The 17185-nt window shown below is 41.0% G+C and overlaps 1 protein-coding gene across 4 annotated transcripts in view; it reads left to right on the top strand.

Annotated features, from left to right (window-relative positions):
* Men-b (NADP-dependent malic enzyme b, mitochondrial) overlaps nt 1-17185 on the top strand; it is an 89659-nt gene that overhangs the window by 31212 nt on the left and 41262 nt on the right. The window contains exon 2 of one of the 4 annotated variants that reach the window (XM_080276193.1): nt 6404-6493. The exons of the other annotated variants lie outside the window; for them this stretch is intronic. The gene's annotated coding sequence lies outside the window, so the exon portion shown is untranslated. The remainder of the gene's footprint in view (nt 1-6403; nt 6494-17185) is intronic. 4 annotated transcript variants of the gene reach the window in all.

Here is a 17185-nt window from a genome sequence, read left to right as displayed (position 1 = left end):
ATTAATGCTCAACAGCCGCGCTAAACGTCACTAGCTGAAAGTGCCGCCTGTTTTGAGGGAGGAATTACATTCTACCAACCATTTCCTCCATTCAGAAAACAGTCGTAGAAATAACTTAGTCGGTTCTCATTCCTGGATGAAGAATACTTTATATATTTAAAATAACTAACTAAGGTAAACCTGCTGGAGACCACAGTTTCATGACTGACGAGAAATTTCATAGCCCAAGTTCTTTAGTGATTCATTGGCCACATTACATCTCAGTATCACGAAGTATGGTACTGATGAAAACTATGTCGATAATAGAGGGACATAAACAGCATGTACAGGGTTGTTATGGTGTAATAAGCAAAACATATCGTTAAGGAAGGGTGCTACGAAGTCTCATGTCACCAAAAATACAGCACTGTAAGCTCCAACGGGTCGACCGCAAAAGTGTTTGCAAGTCTGTAAATATTGTTTTTCATTGACACTGTAAAATTTCCCTCCTCAGACAGAAACTCATTGTGGCAGTTTGATTTAATGACGTATTGTGCAGCCAACATTCAAACGATACATGGGTCCTTGAGTGCGAGGCCTGGGGGGGGCAAGGTTTACGATGGAGGAGTTGAGAGGAAGGATGGGACTGGAATGTATTGGTGTTGTGATGAGGAGAGGTAGATTGAGATGGTTTGGGCATTTGGAGAGATGGGGAATGATAATTGGGTGCAGAAAGTAAGAAGTGTTAGCGTTAGAGGTAGAGTTGCGAGAGGCAGACCGAAAAAGACATGGAACGAGGTCATTAAGTGTGACCTCAGGTATAAGGGACTGAATAGGGAAGCTGCGAGAGATCGAGCAGCATGGAGAGCCGCAATTAGGTGACAAAGGCCGGCGCATGCAAGCATCTTGAAGCCTAGATCAAGAGAGATTTTGATTGAAGCCTTTGAAAACAAAACGAAATGATATGGTAGCATAGAACTTAGGGTGTAGTCTACAAAACAAAACTCCATAGAAGAGGTCCAATGAAGCATTCTATAGCACTTGTAATGCATCCCATAGATAGGTAAAACAAGATAGACTGAGATCGTTTGGATATCCTAATGAAAGGGGAGAGAGAGAGAAAAGAGAGAGAGAGAGAGAGAGAGATTCCCTTATACACGCCTCACACTGGCTACTAAGACAACAGAAGGGCCAGAAAAGATCAAATATATATAGCGCTGTACTGTCATGAAGAGAGGAGCCAATATGTGATATATTTGGCATCCACCGCGCACGCGCACACACACACACACACACACACACACACACACACACACACACACACACACACACACACACACACACACACACACACACACACGCGCATGGGTACACAGTCACACATATACTCAGTGTTCACCTAATTCCATGCACACATGTATGCATCCCCTCTCGCCGTCACTCATCCCCCCCTCTTTCCTCCCCCTCCCCTCTCCATCTTTACTACTCTCTCTCTCTCTCTCTCTCGCATTAATATCTTCAGCTCTCTCGTCCATTCCCACTCTTCTCACTCCTACCTTTCTTCCCCCCTCCCAGAGGTGTGGCCAGAGGAGTGGGCAGATGCCACTGACCACCATGAAATATGCCTGGGCACTGGGCACCCCAATTTTGAGAGGGAATATCCTCAACCTCACCAAAAGTTTTCCGTTGGCCACAACATTACAAGACTTCGCAATCCCTTGACCACTTTATATTTTAATCCTTGACTACCCCCATGTCCTTTCCCCTCCTCGCATTTCCTCCCTCCTTGCCACTCTCTCCGCTTCTCTTCTCGTCCCTCCGTCCTCGTATAATTTCCTTCCCTTTTCCTCGTCTCCTCCCCTCTCTCTCCCCTTACTTTCTCCCAGGCATGATTCGTAAAACCTTTTGAGGTACTGCATGTTCTTATAACTCTCCACTTCCCAACCTCCCTCCGTCACTCGTCTCTCCAAAATAATATTACCTGCCATTACTGTTGTATTTTTCCCCTCCTCTCTCTCTCTCTTACCTACTTTCCCTCGCCCCTTCCCTCTTTGTTTCCTGCATTCTGTCTCTTCTCTCTCTGCCTAACCCAGTGTTTCTCAAAAAATTTCACGTCATTCGGACATTCCCCACATGTAGGGATCTTACCATCCTCGTGGGCCCCCTTCAGTTTTCTCTTAAGCCTCTCATAAATATTGAATAAAACTGTTTCCGGGCCCACCATCTATTTTAATGCTTACAACTGTCAATCAGAATGCATATTTTGTTACATATCATTGGGATGGATAACACATTTTGCTTTCAGTCAGTCGACTGATTCGATGTTGTCACTGGTAACGCACATCTCATATCTAGGTCCACGTCCAACCGATTTCGGCTTTTACTTTTTATGAGTAGAAGGGTGGAGAAACCAGATTCATATAAATATGTTTTGGAAAATGGCAACAGGACTTGTAAGTGCGATTTTGCAGTCACACTGTGATTTAGTACTTACGCCAGCCCACCATGGTCCCCCTAAAATCCGCCCGTGGCTCCCTTGGGGTCCATGGCTCCCATTTTGAGAACCAGTGACTCTAACCCATTGAATGCGGGGATGCCTTTTTCATTTAATTTTTCCCATTACTTGATGATTTTATTCAGCTTAGAATAGAATTTATTTAACTGGAGAGATTAGATTCAACGCCCATTAACTCCTTCACTACCAGACTGCCCTCCTAAGATGAACTAATTCGCCTGGTAGCAGCAAAGCGATTATGTTCAGCTAATTGCCTCTCTCTCTCTCTCTCTCTCTCTCTCTCTCTCTCTCTCTCTCTGTCTGTCTCTGTCTGTCTGTCTGTCTGTCTCTCTCTCTCTCTCTCCCCTTCACACTTTCTTTGGGTAACTGGTGTGTTGCTGAGTGGTGTACTCCTTTAATGTTTTCTTGTAATGTAGTTTAATGCAGTGCAGTGTATTTAGTGCTGCCTAGTGTGGCTTTATGCAGTAGTGTAGTATAGTTGTGTAATGCTATGGTGGTGTAGTGCAGCATAGCGGGATTATCTGGTATATTTATATACAGTTGTTCAAAAATATTGTTGCATAGTGATGTAGTACGGTATAGTGTAGTTGTGTGTACTTTGGTGTAGTGTTGCATGATTAGTCTGCTGTAGGTTTGGTTAGTGTCGTACAATCATGTTGCCTGGTGTTGAGTGGTGGTGTCATGTGTAACGTGCAGTAGTAATATATGGTGTTATGTGACGGTATTATTTAAGAAATCTAATGGAATGGTAGTTCACGTGTGTTTTGTGAAATTGTGTGCCTTAATCTTGGTATCAGGAGGCTTCGTAGCATTTCTTTCTTACCGGATTGTTTTGCATGCCATATAATACTGTACCAGACTAGTCTTTTGATTGACAATTGTATTACTTTCAAGTTAACATAGTCACAAATTATCATTTTAGATAGTATGGTAAGTTATGAACTGCAGATCTGCAGTAAAATATTTCATGCCATATTTTTTTGTTGAAGATTTCGCATAGAGCTGACAAAAGCTTTAAATTTTAGTACTAACATCTTATATCATATCAGTTTATTAGGGTAAGATTCCTTTTAAGGCATAATGACTTTAACTAAGATTCACTGAGATGTATACTCTCAAGAAAAAAAGGGGGAAGGGGGATCACTACTCATGTCTGTAGTGTGGTGTGATGTAAGACAGGGCAAAGATCTGCAAGGAGTTAGTGTGGTATGGTATGGCGTGGCATGGCATGGCATGGTATAATATGATATGGTTCGTTGTTATGTAGTGATGCTTCATATGGTGTGTGAGATTATGTGGTGTAATATGGTGTGTGGGGAGGTGTTGTATGCTGTGTGGTATGGCATTCTGTGAGGTCTTGTGACAGGGTTTGGCGGGGTGTGGCGTTGTTTTACATGATTTGTTATGGGGTAAGTATTTGGTGGTGCTATGTTGTGGTGATGCTTGCGTATCTAAAATTACATTAAGTAAGGAGGATCGTTCCTTTAACTGTCAAGGGGCTTGCAGGCGGTTGATCCCCGTGTGTGTGTGTGTGTGTGTGTGTGTGTGTGTGTGTGTGTGTGTGTGTGTTGAAAGAGAGAGAGAGAGAGAGAGAGAGAGAGAGAGAGAGAGAAAGAGAGAGAGAGAATTGGAATGAAGAGAGATTATGAAGAAGATATGAGCTGTTGGAGGAAAGAATGGACGGAATGTGAGAGAAAATGGAGGAAAGGATAAAATGAAGCAAAATTTGGAGTAAAGTGTAGAAAGACGGAATAACGACGCAATAGTACAAAGGTGTCGCCAGGATGAGAGAGAGAGAGAGAGAGAGAGAGAGAGAGAGAGAGGAGAGAGAGAGAGAGAGAGAGAGAGAGAGAGAGAGAGAGAGAGAGAGAGAGAGAGGTGAGAGAATCAGGGAGTTGGGAGGGAAAGCAGTACATTAGGTCGTACTGTCCATACCAAGGATGTATCAGGAGCGAAATCCCTCTGGGTTGGGGTGGGGAGAAGACTACTTCCCCAGTATCCCTCCTTGTCGTAAGAGGCGAATAAAAGGGGCCTCTCTCTCTCTCTCTCTCTCTCTCTCTCTCTCTCTCTCTCTCTCACTGTCCTTTTTTTCTCTTCTCCTACTTCTCTTCTAGATATTTCTGTGTTTCTTCCGGCCTTTATTTTCTCTCTACAATTATCAGGTTAGATATTTGGTTTCATGGCATGAATAGTTTAAGGACCTCCCATTGATGCTGACCCTTCCTCTGTTCCTGGGTCATGCTTTCCAACCAGCAGACCAATTACATCGCTTCATCGTCAAGCTACTTCTTCGCCAAGCCACTTCGTCTTAGGTCACCGTAGCATCCAAACCAAATTCAAGGCCAAAATCATTTCAAAGCCAAGACGACATCAAGGCCAAGAGCACTTCAAAGCCAAGATCACATCAGTGCCAACAGCATCTCAGTGCCAAGACCACTTCAGTGCTAAGACCACTTCAGTGATAAGACACTTCAGTGCCAAGATCATTTTTACAAGACCACTTCAACACAAAGACCACTTATGTGTCAAAATCATATCAACGTCTCCCTTCCCATTTCTATTCCACTGCTAGCCATATATCTTTGCTTTGAATCAGTGTCGTATGGCCTTTGATACCTGGCGGTAGGAATCCATTATTCACTTCAGTTCAGGAGCGAAAAGGCAGTTGTGTGTTTTATATCCCGATAATAAAGAGAAAATATAGCAGTTTATTAGACAAATGAAAAACAGTATGATGAAAACTGAAGAGAATATCAAATACAGCTGGAAGAAACTTGTATGAAAATTTACTAAAATCATAAATATTAAATTTCTATGTAACTAATCCCGTTGAATAAAATGATACAGCATTAACTGCAGTACAAGACGAGAAAAGGCGCGATCATGACAGGGTAAGTTAGTAACCACAGGAGAGAGAGAGAGAGAGAGAGAGAGAGAGAGAGAGAGAGAGAAGGTCAATATTGTGTCGTATCCCATGGCAGTGACCCGTGTGTGTGTGTGTGTGTGTGTGTGTGTGTGTGTGTGTGTGTGTGTGCGCCCATATGCAAGTGTATGTGGGTAGTCATGTACACGATACGTGTGTGTGTGTGTGTGTGTGTGTGTGTGTGTGTTTATGTAAGGTTATAACGTGTACATTATGTTTTGTTTGATGGGTCTGCTCGGCCAGACAGACCGTGGTTGCTCAACAACAGTCCTTTGTGAAAGATATATGTATGTATGCATGTATGTAGGCATTCATGAATATATGTCCGCAAGCTAAATTACGTATCTTTCATTCAGTTCTTGCTGACTTCATGTTCAGAGAGACTTTTCGAACTGGTGGAGTCATACATAACCTTCTTTGGCCTCTTCTCTATGAGAGGTCTTTCCTAAAGTGAACAAAATTGTCCGAAGGTAGCAAGAGTTACTGAATAAGAACAGAAATCCTGGAATGCGGAACCATATGCAGCTTGACTAAAATGAAGCACCATATGGGCCCTTACTTGAATGAAGTCGCTTTCATGTGGAAATTCTAAGGAGACCATAGAGAAGCATCATAATTGGGTTCTCTAAAATGAAACGTCTTGCGTATGAAAATCCTTAGGTGTGACTGACTAACCGGACCGCCCCTAGAGAAGCTCCCGAATTTTAAATGGCGCTATCGTATTTGAGATAGTCAAAGCGTTACGCAAGAGAGAGGGGGGAGGGTTAGTCATTTCACTTGGCCAGTCAAGTCTGTCAGTGTGCAAGTGGAGACAGAGCGGAGAAGAGGTGCGCTCCGAAAATACCGGTAGTCACCATTGTCCTCTCACCTTCATCAGTCTGCTTTATATTTCTCTTTATTATTATCGTAAGTAAGGTTGTCGCCGTAATTTATTTTTAAAATTAGTAACGACATCAGCATTATATATTTATTTTTTATTCTTTCAGTTTTACTTCAGGTTTCCGTGAATAGCCAGTCATCATTACAGAGTCACCTTCACCAGTCAGTTTTATACGTTATTTACCATCAGTATTAACGTAAGTAAAGATATTGCTATTATTTTTGCTTTATGGATTCACTTTCATTCATCTAATTTCCACTGTACTTTCTTTAACTTGGCCTAGAATTTCGATATTTCTAACCTCAGTGAGTTAGAGCGCTCAGTTGTGGCCGAAGTGTATCCACACCAGAGCCACTGGTAGACATCAGGAAGGGCATCCCATCATAAAGTGCTACACGCTCCGAACCCAAGTCCTTTAACCAGGGGCAACACCTTTCCCCGTATCGAAACTAGAGGAGACTGCGTAAAAAAAAAAAAAAAAAAAAAAAAAAAAAAATATCCCTCTTAAATGGTGAGTTATGGGATTAACATTAGAATTAGTGGTGTAGCTACAAGGAGGGGGCTAATGGGGCCGGGTCCTCCCAGTCAGACCCTTGCCTCCCACCACTATTAGCTCCCCCACTTGAAATAAAGGATTTCAGCAGCCATGGTGCTACCCCCCCCCCCCGTACGACTTGACCCCACTTGGTCTCCCAGTTGTGCATTCCTGCGATGTTATTCTCAGAAATGTTTATGATCCATTCCCTGTCGTTATTTAGATTTGTTTTTGCAGGAAGATATGGAGATACAAGAAAAATCTGCATACTGCACTTCCTTTTTCATATTGTTTCTGCTGAAAACGAACATAACATACGATAATTTACTTCTTATAACTTATTCTTTTTTGTAAGTGGAACAGGAGACATTGGAAGACTCTGCACTGTCCTTTCCTTGTTATTCCTGAGAAAACAAATCAGAAAAAAACTGGGGATCAATCGTAAATAGTTTCAGGATCGAACTCCTGGTTGTACCACTGACTTATGGAACTATAGTAAAGGGGGGAGGGGGGCGTAGGACTGTTATTCCATCAATAAGCTATATGGTCTAAGCTACTGAAGGACGGAAATCTGAACCAGGTTAAGGTGAAGGAACTATTGTCGCCATAAACTCTACCCCAGGCTTCACTTTTATTAAAGATATTACCATTACTTTTTCTCCACAGTACACTGTTGCCTTCAGAATGTCATTTTCATCGCCATGCACTCTACCGTCTTCCTTGCCTTGCCTTACCATTCCCAGCCATTATCATCAACCTAAGACACATTTTTTTTTTTTCTCATCCGTATACAACTCGTTTTCACTATATCGTCAGTACTGTGTTATTCACCATTTCACTTTCGCCCATTCCACCTCCACTGTCGTCGATCTCTTTTTCAACTGATGTTAACTGGGCCACTCCCCTAGCTTGAATATTAAGTTGTAGTTGCTATATGCGCGGTAAGTCCTGATTGTGAACAAGGACCAAGTCTCTTTGGATCCAAGGCCTAGAATTCTTTCACCTTACTCCGACCCTGACTGTCCTGTCGACAGTCAAGAGTCTGCTCATAGTCAGAATGAGCAGAATAAGAGAGTGTTACGGCTTTCCAGTATTTCCATAGCACATTTTCATGAACAGCATCATATTCTAGTGTTAAATTATTGTTACAGCTTAGCCTTTCAGATGGGGAAATGTCAATTATTGGCAAAGTTAAGGGGAAAGTTTAGCCACCTTGCTAGACAGCTGAGGAAAAATGAAATGATTTTTCGCCTTTACACTTTTATTTTCAACTTCTCACCAGTCATTATCGTCAGTCACAGCGTTTGTGGGCTTACGCAATATAAACTTAACCTCATTAATATTTTACATTCTGGCATTTAACCTTCCATTTTCATCAGCGGTCAAGATAATTTAAAAATTGTTATCATGCTTATCAGTTACATAGGTTACACAATCATTTATCTTTATGACTCACTCGCCATTGCCAAAGCACTGATCTTATCATGAATCCACTCTAATATGATCTCTAGCAAAGAATCTAATCATGGGGTTTTAGAATGCTCTTGGTGGCTAAAGAAACTTCGTAACATCCCTTCCTCAGCGATTTATTCTGCATGTTACACCTAAGTATACTTTTGCTTGATTTCCATGCAAAGTATGCAGATGTTCAGCGGATATAATTTACAAACTAAAGAAAGTTAATATGTAATGATGAAAAGGAAATGATGAAGTATCTCTAAAGCCTCTTGGATTTTTTTTTTTTTTTTCTGTATTCCGCTTTCTCATTCGTTCAAGCCCAGGATACTCTTCGAAACTACAGTCTTGTTCATTAGCCTGAGAAAAATGTGAAACGTCCTCGGGCTGAAGGGATGTCGTGCTATTGACGGAAGTAAAGATAGTCATGCTTTGTTGCCTACCCTTTGTTATTTGTTTAAGCACACAACGAAAGAGAAAGAGAGAGAGAGAGAGAGAGAGAGTCATTACCAGGAGTGTCTTTAAGGTGAATCAGATTCCCTGGCGATATCAAGAACTACCCGTTATATTATTCTGGGGGTTAACTGGCATTGTATCTGTCGCCATTGCCACTAGACTTTCATGCCAAGTTGAATGTAAATGCTTTGTGGTAACAGAAATCACCACACACACACACACACACACACACACACACACACACACACACACACACACACACACACACACACACACACACATTACTGAAGGAGTTGATAAAGGTGATTTTCATTTTTACTTTACTCACACGTCCATCCTGAGTGATTCGTTTGGAGATAGCAGTATCATGTACACGTGATACCTGAGACCATGTGGAATAAGTCGAGACACACACAAATGAAGTTAAAGAGCACTGTGGTGTCGATGTGGATGTGCAAGAAAGCGTTAGAAGTACTTTGAGTGGTTTGGTCATGTGGGAGGATGGAAAATTAGAGACTGACAAGGAGAAAATGAGTGACAGATGAGGGGGGGGGCGAGGATGAGATAGAGGGATAGAACAGAGAGGTATCTGAGAGAGGGGGTTGACTTGGAGAGGACAGCCTGATTTCAGACTTGTACAAGTATACGATACGCATGTCGTCTGGTGATACGTAGGTAGACAGGTATTTGATGATGTGAGTGGGGGTTTTCCAATCCCTTTATTGTTACGTAATTTCCAACGCCTTGCTTCCTGTTGGGAACTCCCGGAGAGGGGTTGAACATGCCAGAACAGACTCCAGGCTACTTTATCATTCTGTGTGTGTGTGTGTGTGTGTGTGTGTGTGTGTGTGTGTGTGTGTGCAGTGTATTGTTGCTTTCTTTTCTTCCAAATCACATGAAGTCTTCCTTAACCAGCATTACTATCAGTCTCACTTTAGTTGGAGCAGAATAAATCTGAGACGTCATAAATTAAAACACAATGGATTAACGCTTAATCAGGTCGAATAAAACTGAATGAATTTTAACCCGCGACTCATTTTGTGAGATAAGTTAGCAGTGACGGTGTTCGCGCTCTGCTGCTCCTGATCGAGTTCAAAAGAATTTTGTCGACCAGCTTTCACTTTCCTCTTGCCAGTGTCTCAGCAATGCTGGTGGCATCGCTAGAGTTTTTCACCTTAATCGAACTCTTATTTTCGTCCTTTTGTATTTTGTTACCATACATGTCGTTGAGTAGCAAAAAAAAAAAAAAAAAAAAAAAAAACCCTGCTGCTGCACATTTTTTTCTATAGTAGTTGCTTACTAACATCAAATACTAGTATTATTCTGTTGTTAGTTAACAATTCATGATGGAGAAGACAATTCTAAGCCCTGTATTTCATCTCTCTCTCTCTCTCTCTCTCTACAGTATATATATATATATATATATATATATATATATATATATATATATATATATATACACACCCTCCAAAAAAACGTCGTCTGTGGCACTTTGGAGCTGCGGATTGGGAGGCCCTCAGGCAGTACTTCTTTGATTTTCCCAGGAATGAATATTGCTTCCGTGGCCGGGAGCCATCTCAGTGTGCCTTGCGCATTACGGAGGTTATTCTCTCTGGCATGGAAGCATACATACCCTTCTCATATCCTCTGACTAATGCAAGAAGCCTTGGTTTAATCATGCTTGGTCTAATGCTGTCCGCAACAAGGAGAGGGCCAATAAAAGGTACCGGAGCTAACCCACCACCGAATCACATTTTTTTTTTATGTTTCTGCCCAGAATCGTGCTAAGTCTGTTCTTCGCTTTGCAAAAAATAATTTCATCCGTTCTAAATGCTCTCAACTCTCCAACTCGAATTCTTCCCGCGCCTTCTGGCACCTTGCCAAAAACCTCTCTAACGACTTCACCGCATCATCATTCCCTCCTCTTTTCTACTCTGATGATTCTGTAGCTATTTCTTCTAGTGATAAAGCAGATCTCTTTGCTCAGACTTTCTCCTCCAATTCCACCATAGACGATTCCGGTGCTGTTCCTCCCTCACTTCCCCCCTCTGACTTCCTCATGGCTGACATTAAAATTTCTTCAGCTGATGTATTTTCTGTCATCACTGGCCTCAATACTAACAAGCCATATGGGCCTGATGGGGTCCCTCCTGTTGTCTTCAAGAACTGCTTCTGTGCTTACACCCTGCCTAGGTAAACTCTTTCGCCCTTGTCTTTCTACTTGTACCTTCACTTCTTGTCGGAAGTTTGTTCTCATTCAGCCGGTCCCAAAGAGGGGTGACCATTCCCAACCCTCTAACTATCGTCCAATTGCTTTAACATCCAGTTTTTCAAAAGTTTTTGAGTCCATTCTTAACAGAAAATTTTTAAAACATTTGCGGCGAAGAATTACTGTAATTCATGTTTTTTCCCCTGGGGAAATTGTTAGAAAGTGCTAGCGTTTTCTTTATTTATTTTTATTATTATTTTTTTAGTATTTTCTTGCAGTCTCCAGTCGATGGTATGCACCTTAGACTTTTCGAACCGAAGGGGTTTGATTTAGTATTCACGGACCGACCACCTTACTGTAATATTATAGCGCTTTCGGAAGCTGAATAAAATCGTTCCGTAATGAGGCTGTAATAGGCTATACGGTACATTGTTACATGTGACACTATACTCTGATCACTTTAACTGCGTAAAATTGTCATATTCCATCTTGAATCCAGAGCTATTGCAGTCGATTAATAGTAGAATACGACCTGGTCACGAAGAAATGAAATGGAAAGGATATGGACAGCGGTATTGCCTTATTCTGTCATTGAGCGACGGGAAATTTGCTGCAGAAAGACGAAAATCTCCGCCAAGGTAAACTGAATGATCTGTGCACTGCTGACATCATGAATTTCAGCACTTCGGAATAATCCTGCGTTTTTTTTTTTTTTTAATCCTCGTTCTACCTGGACGATCAGTACCTCCAGACAATATAGTTCATTTTTTTTTTAATGCAAGGAACAAGGAACCAAAGGCCAGGTGCCCGCAAACCGTTCCTTCCACGAAAAAAAAAAAAAAAAAAAAACTACAACAGAGAGCCAAATTCAAGATCCGTTCGTTTCGAAATGCCTGGACACACTGCATTTGAAAGACTGGAGATCATAGGAAGTAGAAAATACAAAGGGAGACAGTTCCAGAGTTGACCTGTTGCATAAATGAAGGACAGGGAGTAACGGTTAACTCGTTCATTAAAGAGCTGGACAGAGAAGGGATTAGAGTTTGTTGCTAGACGGGTGCTACGCGCCTGTCGTAGATATGGAGGGATGCAAGCAGACATTCAGAGGAGCAGTGAGCATTGAAATTGCGATAGAAAAGAGATAAAGATGCAGCAGTGCAGCGAAGAGACAGAGGTTGAAGGGAGCCAGTAAGAGGAGGAGAGTTAATGAGACGAAAAGCCTTTGACTTCACTTTGTTGAGAAGAGCTGTATGTGGGAAGCCTCCCCACACATGAGAGTTGTACTCTACACAGGAGCTAATAAAGCACGTGTATAAAGTCAACAAGTGTGCAGGGGTAAGCAAGGTACGGAGTCGGCTTAGCACACCTAATCTCTTGGAAGCAGATTTGACAAGAGATGTAATATGATCTTTCCAAGATACATCCCGAGAGAATGAAACCCCAAGCATGTTCATGTTCAGGGGAGACCTGTTGTAATAAATAGGTAAATGAAGGCTGTATCTAACTCCTGCGCGTCGAGAAATCTGAGTTTAAATAAGACCGTTTGGAGATAGAAGGAACAGATGTATAAGAATGTTTATGGTCATGATGATGGTGTTTTTGGAGAACCACGAAGCGCTGTAGCCGTGAAGGTGATACGGAGATGTGGTTGTAGGTATGAAGGATTTTGTTTATAATCAGACTGATCTGAGTGATGCCATGCATAATGTGTTCACTCTGAATGAGGACATTTTTTTTTTTTAAACCCCCTCAGTCCGAGTACATATTTTTCTATCGTGTTCTTAATATTTCTGAACTCTTATATTCAACTTAGGAGACGCCATAGTGCTGAAGGAGCAAATGGTCTCTATCAAACCCCTTAGTCTCGAAGTCTCATTTGTTAAATGAAATATTTGAGGATAGCAAGAATAAAATTAAGACGTCATCTGACTGAAGGAATTAATTCAGGCTGCCACCCGATGATCATATTCAGTTAAGAAGGGGCTGATTGTTGGTAAGGGATAAAACTATGTATCAATTGACCGGATCCTCTTCTCAGCGGGAAAGTGATAAGCGGGATTTACCCTTGCCTGAGCTGGCGAAATACGAATGGTGAAAGGATCTGTTGGAGGAGCAGTGATGAAACGAAAGGTGTGTTGTAATGGTTATGTCTGTGTGGGAGTCTGTATATGACGTTCTTTCTATCATTTTTGCACTACGCGTTACATGTGACTTCCCCCGGTTCATCAATCTTTCACTTCTCTTTATTATTGCTCTTTAACCTAACAACCTACCTTACCACAATCTAACATAACAAATTAACCTGTCAAGCAAACTAACCTAACCTGATACAAAGAAAACGAACCTAATCTCACCTAGACATTCTTGGTACGAAAAAGTGCAAAAACGGTGCACAGAACGGAAATCATCGAACTGACGATGTGCGACTGTACGAGTATGCAAACATGAAAGGGCATTACACCGGCACCCACTCCAAATGTCTGCACTTCAGTTCGTACCTATGACTTGGCGCACACACATCGTGAGGCGAAAAGTCTTCATCGATCCTTCACTACGATGACGTCCATTTTATCATTGTTTCCTGCAAACAGTTTTGTTCAACTTCGAAATCCCTCGTATTGAAGAACTTGATATACTTAAAGCGTATTTTAAGTGCCTTTGGAGAGTTCGTAATACACCTTCCTTGGCGATTTATTCTGCACATTGTTTAAATATCTTTTGTGTGGCATAGATGGAAACTATGTCTATCAGAAGGAGGTAAATAGCATACAAGAGACTGCTGGTGTAATATACAAAATAAACCGTTACGAAGGTGGTGCTGCTATGAAGCCTAATAACCACTTACAATACTCGCTTTATTTCTAGCAATGGATTACTATTAACTTCACGACGTGGCCGGTATTCTACGTCATAAAATCTCCAGGAAGTAATTTCGTCATCCTATCCTGCATTTATTCGCTCCGATGGCGATGAGTAAACCATGGATTTCCCGAATAATGCCATCACATTTTATTTATTTACTTATTATTTATTTTTTTAAAGACAGGAGGTTGTGTGCGCTGTTCCTTGAGTTCACGAGGCGGTACTAAAATTGCGTCATTATTTAGGTATGCTAATCGAGCCTATAGTCAAACATTTTATTCATCTGAGAGAAATCCCAGCAGTCAGAAAAACATGGAAAACTGTTTCTAGTAGTAATCATTTCTCTGCTGTTGCAACGTCTTTGTATTTTATTTAGCCTACCACTAAACACTTTGTTCAGTACAGAGGAATCATATCAGCAGACAAAAGGGAATTTTCCTCGTTAAAAAAGGCAAAATAAAGATAAAAAGAGAAAGTAATTTTGTACTCCATTATGCGTTATTTTCCCTCCCTTTACTTGAGCATGTATAATATACGACGGGGAATTGATCGTAAGTTTATTCATGAATCTAGGCTAAGGTCAAGTGGAGTGTTAGATCGGGATGTGTATACAGATAGAGGGGCAACCCGGTGTCGTATGCACGTAGTGACTTATGCTGGAAGTCCCGTCGTATGCACGGAGTGACTTATGCTGGAAGTCCCGTCGTATGCACGGAGTGACATATGCTGGAAGTTACCATTCCCTTCTCTATTTAGCCTAAATTAACCTAAACAAACTTTAACCTAACTTAACCTACAGTAAGCTTATTCAAGATCAACCTGACCTAAATAAACCTAAACTAAAAGTAACCTTAATTCACGAAGTGACTGATTTCACAAAATGCCTGTAACATACATACTGTATATATAGTTATTTATATATATCTATATATCGACCTACAGTTACCTATAGGTCGATAAGACATCCAATTATGTTCGTGACACGTGTATTTCATGAAATGGTGTTGATAAATAGCACAATACTTGAGATAACATGCGGATACTTTCAGCATAGCAGCCAAAAGGGCACGGCGCATGCGCACTGAGCAGAACAGTAACTTCCAGCAAAAGTCACACCGTGCATACGACACAGGCATCACGCATGGCTTCCCCAGATTCCTTCCCAGTCCTCGAATCCGAGAACATATATATATTTTTTTTTTTGCTAGCCCCCCCCCTCTGTGTGTGTGTGTGTGTTCCCATTATATCTCATGAACGGCTTGAGCTGTCAACATGAAACCTTCAGGGAATCAAGATATGGCCAAAGTCGTGGAAGAGTTCAAAAAAGCCCCTCGGGGTCAAGGCAAAGGTCACCAAAATGGCTGCCAAAGGTCAACTAGTTTTTATCGCACACCTTTAGTACCATTATGGTATATCTCATGAACGGCTTGAGCTACCAACATAGAACCTTCAGGGCTACCAACATAGAACCTTCAGGGTATCAAGATATGTCCAAAATCTTGGCCAAATTCGAAAATGGTCACTCGGGGTCAAGGTTAGAGTCACCAAAATGGCCACCAAAGGTCAACTAGTTTTTATCGCCTGCCTTTGGCGCCATTATGTCTCATGAACAACTTGAGCTATCAACATGAAACCTTCTGGGTATCAAGATATGGCCAAAATCATGGACTTGGCCAACAGCATATTCTGTCGGGCGATTAGCATACGGCTCCCGAATGATTTTTTTTTTTTTTTTTTTTTGTATTTTCCTTACTGTATTCAGGCGGTTTTATGCTGCTTTGGAATGACTCTGAACTGGGAGAGATGTAAGACTCATTATTATTATTATTATTATTATTATTATTACATATTATTACTATTGTTATTGTATTATTATCATTATCATTATTATCAAAAGTATCCTAAGGTGAGTGAAAGTGTTTGTAAGTTTAAAGGATAAACAAGAAAAGTCATCGTAGTGAATTCTTTAACTCCTAGACGACAAGAGATCACATCTAAGCTGAACTGAGTCGCCTGGTGGAAGCAGGATTCAGGAATATAGCAGTTACTATACTTATTATTTTTTTTTTTTTTAATCGAGGCGAAAATGCACTTGATTGATTGGAGATGATTGGCTGAATGCAACATTATTTCATAATCTCTTTACTCGTTAGCATTATTAATTGACAACATATATCTGAGGGGGAAATTTGGGTTAGTAAATGTTATTCGGACATGTTGCGATTCAGCCGGTCATCACCAACCTGTCAAGTTCATCTTCGCCTCAATAAAAAAAAAAAAAAAAAAAAAAATAGTTCTCGCGTCTTATAAAGAACAGTGGAACTGCTGTAAACCCTTCGAGATCGGTCAGCCCCTACTCATGTCTCATATCCGTTTGGCGGTAGTAAAAAAAAAAAAGTGGCTATAAAACACAGGAAGGGAGAGAGAGAGAGAGAGAGAGAGAGAGAGAGAGAGAGAGAGAGCAACACTTTAAAAAATCTAAGGCGACCTGTTCCGATCATCAGAGGGTTGATGGTGACGAAAGTAACACTACCAAGTTGGTTTCTAGGATGCACTCTTTAGGTGAGTACAATAGTCTGACATCAGCTGGAACTGAAGACTAGAGTTATCCCTCTCACGAGAGGGTAAGAAAATCAACCAGCATAATTATATAAATAATAAAAAGCTAATAACTACGGGTATATCTGAAAAAATACGAGAATAAAAAAATAAACAAATAAAAAATAAATAAAACGTAAGAAAGCAAAGGAAAAAAAAAACATTTAAAATACCCAAAGTTTGGGTGTAATGACAGTTTGGTTTCCAGAAATATTTTTCTCAGTATCAAGGTTTGGATGCCAGGTAGTCATGTGGGTAGAATTTCGCTGCCGAGTGACGGCCTTGCATATAATCGATCCCCTAGAGGAAACTGGAGGTTTTTCGTCAACTCATGCCACCAAGGCTATGTAGGCTGGTCATCATTGACTCATCTATCATCAAATTTACTGGACTATTGTATGCCAAGTGGCTGGGCTGTGTAGTCATCTAGCTTTAAATTTACTGGACTGCAGGCCTCAAGCGATGTATTTATTGTGAAACTGTTGTTGACTGGAGATGGCGTAGTAGGATTTACAGCACCTCTTTGTAACAATTTGAATATTACACCGTATCCTTCTCTTGTATGCAGTTTACATCGCTTTAATATAAACCCAGTTTTCATTAAGAACATAAAAAAGGAAACATAGGTGCAGTTTGCTGGGCGAATCGCTCAGAGGAAGATGTTAGAAATATTCAGTCACCTAAAATGCAATCAAGTTGAAATAGGATATATGTAATTCTTTCACTTGATCAGATCGCGACACTTTAAAACAAAGCCAAATGAAACAGAGAGA

The sequence above is a fragment of the Coenobita brevimanus genome, chromosome 64 (assembly GCF_032717465.1).
Source record: "Coenobita brevimanus isolate Jiangsu-jjx chromosome 64, ASM3271746v2, whole genome shotgun sequence".
Taxonomy (NCBI): domain Eukaryota; kingdom Metazoa; phylum Arthropoda; class Malacostraca; order Decapoda; family Coenobitidae; genus Coenobita; species Coenobita brevimanus.
Note: the sequence above shows the minus strand (reverse complement) of the source record. Positions and strands in the feature narration are given on the sequence as shown.